The sequence below is a fragment of the Rhinopithecus bieti genome, unplaced genomic scaffold (assembly GCF_001698545.2).
Source record: "Rhinopithecus bieti isolate Rb0 unplaced genomic scaffold, ASM169854v2 scaffold_11380, whole genome shotgun sequence".
NCBI classification, from domain to species: domain Eukaryota; kingdom Metazoa; phylum Chordata; class Mammalia; order Primates; family Cercopithecidae; genus Rhinopithecus; species Rhinopithecus bieti.
The window spans coordinates 1,454,116-1,467,012 of NW_016807225.1; positions in this window are offsets into that span (position 1 = coordinate 1,454,116).

Sequence of the window (12,897 nt, forward strand, 5' to 3'; positions counted from 1 at the left end):
GTGGAGGGGATGACCCCATGCGGCTCTCCTCGAAGGAGCTTGAAACTGGATCCCAACAACAGCCCGATGGCCGCCGTCCAGGGAAACGCCTGGCTCCCTCCTGCTGTCTGCTGGTCTCCTGTGTGTTTGCCCAGCTCCTCCTGTCCTGGGGCTGAGAGCCCACGAGGACAAACCCGGGGACCCCGCATCCCCTGAGAGAGCACTAACACCATGATTCCCTCTGGCCGGCACTGCCAACAACTGAGCCCGGGAAGGCCAGCGCTCCCTGCCAACCAGAGCAAATTGGGTGCCCGGATGTTGAGGTCTGGCTGGCATTTCCTGTGTTGGCTTTGGCTGGTGAGGCCAGACCAGTGGGCTGCCCTCTTGACCTGAGCGGAGCCAGGCAGGCACGTCCCAGACTCTTGAGCCCACGGAGTTCTGCCCTGCGCCCCACAGGGAGTCTTGTTCTGGAAAAAAGATCTCCCTCCCCGCCTGGGTTCATGCTGAGCAGCCTTCCCTGCCTTGTAGGGTGCTCCGACAGCCCGAGGCCTGGCTGGCCCCCACCCTGGCTGCCTCTGCGCCTGCTCCTCCGGCTCAGGCAGATCTTGGTGCTTCCTGGATGTGGTGAGGCCCCTATGCAGGTGGCCCTCAAGGCTGTGGTCTGGCAGAGGGCTCTGAGCTCCTCTGATCTGCTCCCATCTGTATGTGGAATAATTTCCCCAGCCCAAGGCCTGGACCCCTAGGAGTCGTCAGTACCGGGTTCCAGCTTGGGAGCCTGCAGGAGCTCCCATTCCCAACCCCTGAAGGGCCAGCTTCACCTGAAGGCTTCAGTGGCACTGGCTCCAGTTCCTCAGCCCAATTTTTTTTTTTTTTTTTTTTTTTTTTTTTTTTTTTTTTTTTTTGGCATTGGGTCTCTGGGACATCAGATTGTCCAAAACAAGACAACTTCATGATTCTTGTTTTTCCAGAGAGCACAGTCTGTACACAATCAGGCTTTCTGTGTGCAGCATGGATCCCGCTGCTCTGCCCTAGTTGCCCCATTCCTGCCCTAATCAGGTCCCTCTGGGACATGGAGTGTTCCTCATTCCCTGTGGCCAGAGGTCTCTGGCCTAGGGCTCAGCACGGCTGGGCAGAGAGGGCAGAGCCAATCCCACCCCACAGACCATCACTGGCCCACAGCGCTTCCTTTTCTCCTCCCAGACTTGGGATGCCAGGAGAGCCCCTAGGAGAAGCAGCAGGATGTGGGAACCACCAAGAGCACAAGCTCTGGAGTTAAACCTGATTATGAATCCTGGCTCTACTACACACCAGCTGTGTGCCTTAAACACAGTACCAAATGGAACCCTGTCTCTTGGTCAGCAAAATGGAGATAATAAAGGTACTTGTAGCACAGGGTTTGTGCGAGGAGTCAGTAGGCCCGGCCTATAGTAAACTCTCAACAGCTGTCATTTACATAGCTACTCCTCTGTGTGGGGCTGCCTGGGCAGCCACTAAGGGGTCTGCAGAGTGGAACTAGGCCAGCCTTAAGCCACACCTGGGGTAGAGATGCTGTACCCCCACCCTACTACTTGCTACTTCCTTGCCCAGGCTGGCTCTCTCCTGAACCACTTGGCTCCATGGCCATCAAGGATTTAAGACAGGGAGCTGCAGGGGGCACTGGTATCAAGGATTTAAGACAGGGAGCTGCGGGGGGCAGTGGAAGGAGATGGTTGGGTCCCTGAACCCCTGTTTGTAGAGGTCTCCACCTTTCTCCAGGGAGAGATGAGGCACAGCATAGCATCCCAGGTCCTCAGGGCCAAGCCCATGGGTGTTCAGAAATTTGATGAATGTGTGGTGAGCAAAGGAAAAGCCTCTGGATTTCCTACACTGCTCATGGAGGAGCAGTGGGCATGATTTTTCTGGACAGTTTGGGGGGATATTTATCAAGAGACTGAGGAGTGTTAATCACTTTGCTGAGCAATTCTACTCCTGGGATTTTCCCTTGGGAAATTACCTGAGCTGTCAGAAGTCAGGCAGGGCCACAGGAGGTTCCCCTAAAACATTTCTACCAAGATGTTTTTCTTGGGGCCATTTATAATAGCGAACGAACAAACCAAGCAGACAAAGAAAGTATCTCAGTATTTAAGAGTAGGATACTGGTAAAATATGTGCTATTCCATCTACAAGGAGTGAAAACGCAGCACTAAAAATCATGTTGAGGGCCAGGCACAGTGGCTCACACCTGTAATCCCAGAACTTTGGGAGGCTAAAGAGGATGGATCTCTTAAGTCCAGGAGTTTGAGACCAGCCTGGGCAATGTGGCAAAACCCCGTCTCTACAAAAAATACAAAAAATTAGCTGGGTGTGGTGGCATGCACCTGTAGTCTCAGCTACCTGGGAGGCTGAGGTGGGAGGATCACCTGAGCTTGGGAGGTCAAGGTTGCAGTAAGCTGTGATTATGCCACAATGATCTCAGCCTGGGTAATGGAGTGATACCCTGTCTAAAAAAAAAAAAAAAAAAAAAAAAAAAAAAAAAAAAAAATCATGTTGAGAAAAAAATTTTAATGACATGGCAACATCTGAGTAAAAAAAAAAATCAGGATATTTAACATCTGACAAAGTATAATCTTGAAAAACAGGTTATGAATGGATAAACAAAATGTGACACACAACAGAATATTACTCAGCCTTTAAAAGGAAGGAAATTCTGACACATGCTGCAACATAGATGCACCTTGAAGCTCATATGCTCAGTGAAAGAAATCAGACAGGAAATACCGTATGATCCGCTTATGCGAGGTACCTGGAATTGCCAAATTTGGAGAGACAGAAAGTAGAAGAGTGGTTGCCAGGGGCTAGGGGGAGGTGGGAATGGGGAGTTAGTATTTCATGGGTATAGAGTTTGGGAAGATGAAAAGTCCTGGAGCTGGCTGGTGATAATGGTTGTAAAACAGTGTGAATGTATGAATGCCACTGTACACAAAATAATGGTTAAAATGGTAAATTTTAGGGTCGGGTGCGGTGGCTCATGCCTGCCTGTAATCCCAGCACTTTGGGAAGCTGAGGTGGGCAGATCATAAGGTCAGGAGTTCGAGACCAGCCTGGCCAATATGGTGAAACCCCATCTCTACTAAAAATGCAAAAAAATTAGCCGGGTGTGGTGGCACATGCCTGTAATCCCAGCTACTTGGGAGGCTGAGGCAGGAGAATTGCTTCAACCCAGGAGGTGGAGGTTGCAGTGAGCTGAGATCGTGCCTCTGCCCTCTAGCCTGGGCAACAGAGCAAGACTCCGTCTCAAAATAAATAAATAAATAAATGAATAAAATTTTTAAAATGGTAAATTTTAATGTTATCTCTATTTTACCACAACTTTAAAATAGCTTATAGGGAAATATGTCAAGATGTTCATAATGAATATTTTTGAGTGAAGGGACTAGGGGTGATCTTGGTTTTATTCTTTTTAGTTTCCAGCGTTTTCCCCTTAGTAATGAGATGTTTTGTTGTGTTTGTTGTTGGTTTTAAGGAAGCTTTCTCCAGCATCTCCCACATGTGTGCGGGGGCTGGGCGAGCGGGGAGAGGCTGGGTCCAGCTGCAGTTAGAAATGAGGAAGGCCATAGTCTGCTGGGGAGGGGTGGCTCAGGGAGGGCTTGGGGCTCCTAGGCTCCCCTAAACTCTCTCAGCCCTACTGGCTGGCCGCCTTCTCTGCCTGCCCTCTATACTTGGGCCTCACCCATGGGCCTCCCAGGAACAGCTCCGTCACTAGCCGGAAGGGGCTGCCCTGGGCCTAGTGGGAATGTGGGCTTGGGGCTTTCTCAGACCATCAGTGCCCGAGACGCCTTCCCGCTGCTGCTCCGCCCCATCCCAGCTGCAAAAACAACAGCCCATACCCAAAGCCCTGTTATTGCAGCCGAGAGTGGAGCCTCAGTGGACAGCGGAAGGAGTGGGGATGGGGCCGGCCAGCCCTAAATGGACCTGGGGCAGGGGCTTCTTGGGGAGGGGTAGAGTCCTCTCCTGCTCCTCCTGGGGAAGCCTGGCTCTGAGGTGTGTGGGGGAAGGGACTTGCAGGAGCCTGTGGGACTCAGGGACTGAGGGTCAACTCTGCCAGTGGCCTCCCTGTCTCCCTGGGGACTGTGGGAGGTGGGAGCCAGAGGGAGGAGGAAGTAAAGCCACTTGGGAACCCGCTGAGCCAAGCCGTGGGCAGGAGGCGGCACCAGCGTGGCTCCCCGGCGGGCCAGGGCCAAGGCTTTCCCACGGAGTGTGACTGGCCACCGGGCTCTGCAGAGCCGTCCACCCCAGGCTGGGGCCTATGAGCCTTGGGAAGTTTCTGTGCTCTCTTCCCTTAGGGGATAAGGACTGGTGGCCCTGCATTCAGAACCCAGCAGGACTCTTCCTCTCCACTCCCCGGTGCTCTCAGGTGTGTGCCAGGCATCTTATCGAGGCTGGGGCTCGGCTCTCAGAAGCCTGATGCCCAGATTCCTCGGCACCCATTCCAGTTTCATCTGTTGGCTTCATACTCAGGGAGCAGGGAGAGGGACGCAGAGCCTCTATCACCAAAGTCCTGAAGGCTTCAGAGGCTGGCGGGAGCCTGGCCCCTGTCTGACACCTCTCAAGGCCATTTCTCCCATTCTAACAAGAAGGATGTGGCCATGGTGGAATTAGGAGGCACTGTGGCAGTCTCTGGAGACAGACACCCTGGGTTAGAACCTACACTTGGTCCCCATCAGTTGTATGGGCACGCCACTCAACTTGAGCCTCAGCTTCCTCTGGTGTAAAATGAAGATGTTAACATTTACCATACAGAGCCCTGGGAGACTTCGAGGTGATTATAAAAAGTCTCTGGCACAATGCAGGCGCTTCATCAGTGCAGGCCACTGTGATTCTTCTTCCTCAAGCCCCAAAAAGGGAAATTACCTGAGATTGGAAAGAATTTTCTGACCTCAGTTATCCCCACCTCCACATTCTGTGCAGTGGAGAGAGCAGCTTGAGAAGTTTTGCCTTCTCGCCCGAAAACCCTGCTCAGAAACCAGTTAATCAAACTACCCTCTGAAGTTAGACATGACTGTTAGAATATTCCTGGCCATGGCTATCAAACCAGGGACAGAAACTATTCCTGGGACAGAGGGGAGTCAGATGAGAGTGAGGGAGTTCTGGGCCTCTGGGGTTCACTGCCTGCAGGTTGGTCGCCGAGGGTCATGTCTGCTCCTAGAGTGGCAGGAATCTGCTGGGACCCAGGACATAGGCATCTGGACTAGGCTGCACCACCATGCAAGGAGTCCTTGAGAGAGATGTTCTCAGGTAGTTATAATAACTGGGGAGTCCTTCAAAGAGAGGAGTTATCAAAATATAAGTTGATATTATTTTTCTCTGAATTATCCCATCTGAAATTACAACCAGGTCTACCAGAATCACCTTTTATAGAGAGTTCTAAAAATTCTCTCATGTAATGAGTATCCAGACCTGCTACTTTAAAGATCAGTAGTAGGTCGGGCGCTGTGGCTCACAACTGCAATCCCAGCACTTTGGGAGGCCAAGGCCAGTGGATCACCAGCCTGGCCAACACGATGAAACCCCATCTCTACTAAAAATACAAAACTTAACCAGGTATGGTGGCCCACACCTGTAATCCCAGTTACCCAGGAGGCTGAGGCACGAGAATCACTCGAACTCAGGAGGCAGAAGTTGCAGGGAGACGAGATCGCGTCACTGCACTCCACCCTAGGTGACAGAATGAGATTCTGTTTCAAAAAAAAAAAAAAGGTCAGTAGTAGTACATATCTCTAAATATTTCAGATCCTTACCATTTATCAAAGGTCCCTGTTACTAACATCTCCACTGACAGACAAGATCACCCGGCTTGTGAGGTGTACACTCTGGGAGATGTGTGTGACTTCCAAATCCCAGCTTTTAAATGATTGAACATTCAGTGACTAAGAGAATAACTGGCTACTGGGCCTTGATCGCCACTTTTTTTTCTTTCAGAATCACAGACTATATTGCTTTGTGTACCTAAACGGTTGGACATTCTCACTTAGCGGAAGGGCCCTATCAATTGCAGAATAACTATCTGTTGACCAGAACCAATCCATCTCGTAGGGCCGTTGTAGACACCAAAAGAGATATGGAAAATGAAAGTCTCTAACCAAAAAGCAAAAATCCTCTAAAGTGTAAGCGATGATCTGTTTATTAGTATTGAGTTTCTCCTTGTACAGGGCCTATTTTCCATTATGCAGTGTTGGTGCTTGGTATAAAGGTGCATAATAAATATTTGTTATATGTTAAATATGTTGATCTATGAAGAGCAACGGTTAATACACGATCCTACTAACAATAGGGTAAGATTGTTTTTTTTTCTAATCACATACCCTGGTTCCACTACCTGTGTCTGTCATTAGACTTGCCCTTCAAATTCCTAGCAATTGGCCAGGCACAGTGGCTCATGCCTGTCTGTAATCTTAGCACTTTGGGAGGCTGAGGCAGGTGAATCACCTGAAGTCAGGAGTTCGAGAATAGCCTGGCCAACATGGTGAAACCCTATCTCTACCAAAAATACAAAAATTAGCCAGACATGGTGGCACATGCCTGTAAATCCCAGGTAGTTGAGAGGCTGAGGCAGGGGAATCACTGGAACCCAGGAGGCAGAGGTTGAAGTGAGCTGAGATTGCACCATTTCATTCCAGCCTGGGTGACAAGAGTGAGACTCCTTCTCAAAAAAAAAAAAAAAAAAAAAAAAAAAAAAAAAAAAAAAAAAAAAAAAAAAACACACACACACACACACACAAAACAAAACAATTCCTAGCAATTGACCATGATCAAGTGTCAGGGAAGCTCAAGAGCAGAACCAGATGCCACAAAATATAAATCCGTATTTAGAGCAAGATTAGTTTCTTGTTTAGCAGAAGCAATCAACGAACTTTTGGGGCTCCTGGGAGGACACAAGAAGCTTAGTCAAGGCTCTAGCAACCCAAAAAGTTAAACCAAAGGGGAATTTGTTGAGAAGTCCAAGGGTGACTCTACTTTCAGGCATGGCTAGATCTAAGGGCCCACATCAGCTCATCTCAGATCATCAACTCATTTGTTCTTTCTCCCTCTGTCTAGGACTGGACTCTACTTGCTTCTCCTGGAGCAGTTGGCTGACTTTCTTCTACACTAGACAAGCTCTCCCCATGAGGCAGGAAAGGTAGCCACTGCCAGTCCGAAGCCAAACTCTTTGCAGCAGATGAGGACAGAAACCTGCTTTCTTCCAGGGTCCATATAGCAAATCACAGGGAAGGACTGAACGGCTTTGCATGACCAATCAGCATGGAAGTTGGATGATGGACCAGTCCCAGGTGTGGGGGGCCAGGCATGTGGTTGGGGGCCACCTGGGGCACGAAGAGGTGCTGGGATTGACAGTTCCACCCAAATCACATGAGATGAGGAAGGGCAGTTCCCAATGGAAAGCGGGTGCAGGGCAGACAAAAACAACAGGTGTCTACTACAATAGCACTTGTTCTCAGGTTGCATAGAGACATGACTTATCCACCAAAACAATCAGAGAAGGATAAAAACAGTAGTACATTCACATGCCCAAGTGTTGAGTCAAAGGCCTTCAGGAAAAGGAAATGATCCTATGGCCTAAAGGAGATTTTTTAGAACAGGAGGATAAAGTCACAAACATTTTAGTAAGCCTCCCTGCCCCCAGTTGAGAATTATCATCATAATCACCATATTCTCCAAATTAAGTCCGGGAAACTGTTATTTGATAATTATGCAGACAATCGTCCATAATGTTTGGAATTGGGACATTTCTGGAAAATCTGGAAGATTTGGTCAACATAATCATATTTCTGGCTGAAAGAAGGGGCCTGATGGATTTCTTATGTTACTTACAAATAACTTTTATTTCTCATTATGAATGGCATATGTTGATTGTAGAAATTTTGGAAAATACAGAACAGTACACAAACAAAAGTAAAAATCATTCTTGCATTTTATTAAAGTTGGGTGTGACTGCAAATGATGGAAACTCCAAGATAACTGTGGAAGTTAAACAAGACTGAAGTTTATTTAGCTCTCAGCTGTATGAAGCCCAAAGGTAAATATTCCAGGTTGGTATGGGAGCTCCACTCCACAGCTCAGAGTGTCCAGGCTCCTTCTAGCTCACTCCTCTGCCATCCCTACAGTAGGACCTGCATCCTCATCACCTAAGCTGGCAGAGCAGAAATGCAGCAAGAAAGACAAAATGATGAAGAGACCAAAGACCCATCCCAACTATCTCCTAGGGAAGGTTCTCAGAAGCAGCAACAAAATATTAATACTTCCACACCTTCCCATTGGTAAGAACATAGTCACATGGCCATATCTACCTGTGAAGGAGACTGGGAAATGTAATTTCTATTCTGGGTGGCTATTTACCCAGCTAAAACTCTGTTACCACAGTGGGGGAGAATGGCTTTGGGAGCAATTGTCTCTGATAAACCTGTAATCATACTATCCAGAGATAGTCATTGTTAATGTCATCGTATATGTCATTATACACACTTCACATACACACACATCTATATACATATATATGTATATGTAAGAGTATGTGTATTGTGTATATTTTTATATATAATAATACATACAAATAACATATATTTTTAGAGTGAAATTGAGGTCCCACCAAATATACTATTTTTACATCCTGCTTTAAAAAAATTATAGACTTTAGGCCAGGTGCAGTGGCTCACGCCTATAATCCCAGCACTTTGGGAGGCCGAGGTGAGTGGATCACAAGGTCAGGAGTTCAAGACAGCCTGGCCAAGATGGTGAAACTCCGTCTCTACTAAAAATACAAAAATTAGTCAGGTGTGGTGGCAAGCACCTGTAATCCCAGCTACTCGGGAAGCTGAGGCAGAGAATTGCTTAAACCCGGGAGGCGGAGGTTGCGGTGAGCCAAGATCGTGCCACTGCGCTCCAGCCTGAGCAACAGAGCAAGACTCTGTCTTAAAAAATACATAGAGAGAGACTTTAAACAGCCTCTTTCGGGATCTATTTTAGCAGTGTGTCATTTAACAATTACAGCTAGAGTTATTTAAAAAATTCACTGGGCACAGTGGCTCATGCTTGTAATCCCAGTGCTCTGGGAGGCTAAGATGGGAGGATCTCTTGAAGCCAGGAGATCAAGACTAGCCTGGGGAACATAGCAAGACCCTCTCTGTACAAAAAATAAATAAATAAATAAATAAAAATTAGCCAGATGTGGTGACCCACACCTGTAACTGTAGTTCTCACTACTTGGGAGGCTGAAGTGGGAGAGTGGGAGGATCAGTTTGAGGCTATAGTAAGCTATGACTGGACCCCTGCACTCCAGCCTGGGCGACAGAGTAACCCTGTCTCTTAAAAAAAAAATGACCAACCCCCAAATGTAATGCTTTATAATTTTATAATTTTCTTTTAAATAGATGTTTTTATTTCATAAATCCTGGTTTTAATTTGTTTAACTATTTATTTTGAAATAATTGTAGATTCACAGGAGGTTACAAAGAAATATATCCCCTTCTCTCTCTTGCATCCTTCCCCCCAGACTACTGCAATGCTAACATTTTATACAACCATGACACAATGCCAAAACCAAGAAAATGACATTGGTACAATCCATAGAGTTTATTCAGATTTCACCAGTCATACATGCATTCCGCGCGTGTGTGTGTCTGTGTGTGTGCGTATGCACAATTTTATCACAGGTAGCCTTACACCACCACAATCAAGAAACCCAAGTGTACCATTAATATCACAAGATTCCTAGTGTTACTCCTTTGTAGCCACACATCCCACCCATCTGTAACTCCTGGAAGCCACTAATCTATTCTTTATTTCTATAATTATGTTATTTCATGATTGTTACATGAGCAAAGTTATGCAGTACGTACACTTTTTTTTTTTTGACACAGGGTCCTGCTCTGTTACCCAGGCTGAAGTACAGTGGTGCGATCTCAGCTCACTATAACCTCTGCCTCCCGGGTTCAAGCGCTTCTTGTGCCTCAGTCTCCCGAGTAGCTGGGATTACAGACATGCGCCACCACACCTGGCTAATTTTTTTTGTATTTTTAGTAGAAACGGGGTTTCATCATATTGCCCAGGCTGGTCTTGAACTCTTGAGCACAAGTGATCCGCCTGTCCCAACATCCCAAAGTGCTGGGATTACAGGCGTGAGCCACCACACTTGGTCTATACTTTTGAGATGGGATTTTTCACTCAGCACAATTTCCTTGAGGTTAGTCTAAGTTGTTGCATGTATCGATATTTCATTCCTTTCTATTCCCAAGCAGTATTCCATGGTATGGATGTACAGTTTGTGTAAAGATTCACCAGTTGGAAGACATTGGGCAGTTTTCAGTTGTTGGCTATTATGAATAAAGCTGCCATGAACATTCACCTGCAAGTTCCTATGTGGACGTTCTTCATTTCTCTGGGATAAATCACCAAAAATACAATTGCTGGGTTGTATTATAAGTTCATTTTCAGTTTTGAAAGGGACTGCCCAACTATTTTCAAGAGTGATTGTGTGCAATCCGCCTTTTAAAACTGATAATATGGCCGGGCGTGGTGGCTCACGCCTGTAATCCCAGCACTTTAGGAGGTCAAGGCAGGCGGATCATGAGGTCAAGAGATGGAGACCATCCTGGTTAACACGGTGAAACCTCATCTCTACGAAAAATACAAAAATCAGCTGGGTGTGGTGGCACGCATCTGTAGTCCCAGCCACTTGGGAGGCTGAGGCAGGAGAATCGCTTGAACCCCAGAGGCAGAGGTTACAGTGAGCCTAGATTGCACCACTGCACTCCAGCTTGGCAACAGAGCGAGACTCCATCTCAAAAAATAAATAAATAAATAAAAATAAAAAATAAAAAATAAACAAAACTGACAATATGTTATCAACAGTTCTCCTTATTGTTAAGCACTTACCATATCAAAATTCCAAAAATCAATATTCCATTTTATGACTGTACTATAACATTCTTTTGTTTTGAAAATAATTATAACAAATACACAATCATAATTTCCATTTCAGTTTTGAGGAATCACAAAGATACATGGTAACTACAAAGTACCTGAGGTACCTTTCAGCTTTCAAGTCTCAAAAACAAGAATTACTTTCAACTGAAAGTAGCTCAGGCCGGGCAGGGTGGCTCAAGCCTGTAATCCCAGCACTTTGGGAGGCCGAGACGGGCGGATCACGAGGTCAGGAGATCGAGACCATCCTGGCTAACACGGTGAAACCCCGTCTCTACTAAAAAATACAAAAAACTAGCCGGGCGACGTGGCGGGCGCAGGTCCCAGCTACTCCCGAGGCTGAGGCAGGAGAATGGCGTGAACCTGGGAGGCGGAGCTTGCGGTGAGCTGAGATCCGGCCACTGCACTCCAGCCTAGGTGATAGCGAGACTCCGTCTCAAAAAAAAAAAAAGAAAAAAAAAGAAAGTAGCTCATCTTCCAAGTTTAAGAGAATAAAGAAGAGAATAAAGCTATACCATTTTAGCTCCAAATTTTAATTAGACTACTTTATATCAAGGTAATATAGCTCGTGAGCATGGTAACAGCCAGGTTTAAAGTACTTTTGTACTATAATGTTCTAGACCAATCTCCTAATTTTAATATTTAGGTTTATTTCTGATTTTGTGTTAAAATAATAAAGTGAAAAATATTACTGTGGGCTGGGCGCAGTGGCTCACGTCTGTAATCCTAGCACTTTAGGAGGCCGAGGTGGGCGGATCATTTGAGGTCAGGAGTTTGAGATCAGCCTGACCAACATGGTGAAACCCCATCTCTACTGAAAATACAAAAATTAGCCAGGCATACTGGCTCAGGTAATACCAGCCAGTCAGGAGGCTGAGGCAGGAGAATCACTTGAACCCAGCAGGCGGAGGTTGCAGTGAGCCGAGATTGTACCATTGCACTCCAGCCTGGGCGACAAAACCAAAACTCTGTCTTGAAAAGAAAAGAAAACAACAAAAATATAAGCAAAATATTACTATGGATAACCGTATGCCTATTTCTGATTATTTTCTTAGAATGCATTTCTAAACATGGATATGCTGGCTCAAAGGTATAAATGAACATTTTAAAGTCTTTTGCTGTTTTCCCAACTAAAACAGCTACTAAAAGGTGCTTTAATTTGCACTCCCACAGGAATATATGAGAATTGGGACAAAATTTCTAAAAATACTAATATTGCAACACAAATGGCAGTCAAATGGTTGGTATCTTAAATACAGTATATAAATAGATGTTACAAATCAACTAAAAACAGATAAATACCCAATATCAAGTCGCTTTGGACTGCAAGTGATTGAGAACTCCATTCAAACTTATATAAACAACAGAGAAATGTATCATTTTATATAATAAGTCTAAAGGTAGGGCAACTTCTGGTTTTGTTGATTTCATACAATTTTAATAGAAGATACCACAGTACATAGACTAAAAGTGCAGGTTCTGAAGCCAGACTGTTGTGTTTACATTCCAGTTCTTCTGCTTACTAGGTGTGTAACATTGAACAAGTTACCTATTTTTGCCTCAAGTTTCCCTTTGGAAATGGTTACATTAAGAGCACCTATCTCAAGGTTTTTGTAAGAATGAAAACAGTTAATATATATAAAATACCCATTACGTGTTGATATTGTCAAGAGCCTAGGTTCTTTCTGTTTTTCTTTTCTTATTTTTTTGTAAGCGGGGGCGGGGCTCACTATGTTGCCCAGGCTGGTCTTGAACTCCTTGCCTCAAGCAATCCTCCCACTTCCGCCTCCCAAAGTGCTGAGATTACATGTGTGAGCCACCACACAATCTGCTTTCAGTAGGAAACGTGTTAAAGTGTGGTGCAATGAACTACTGCATGAGGGAAAAGAAAGGGAAATTTCTTTATGGAATGCTATGGGATAATTTCCAAAACGTATTTTTAAGTTAAAAAAAAAAAAAAAA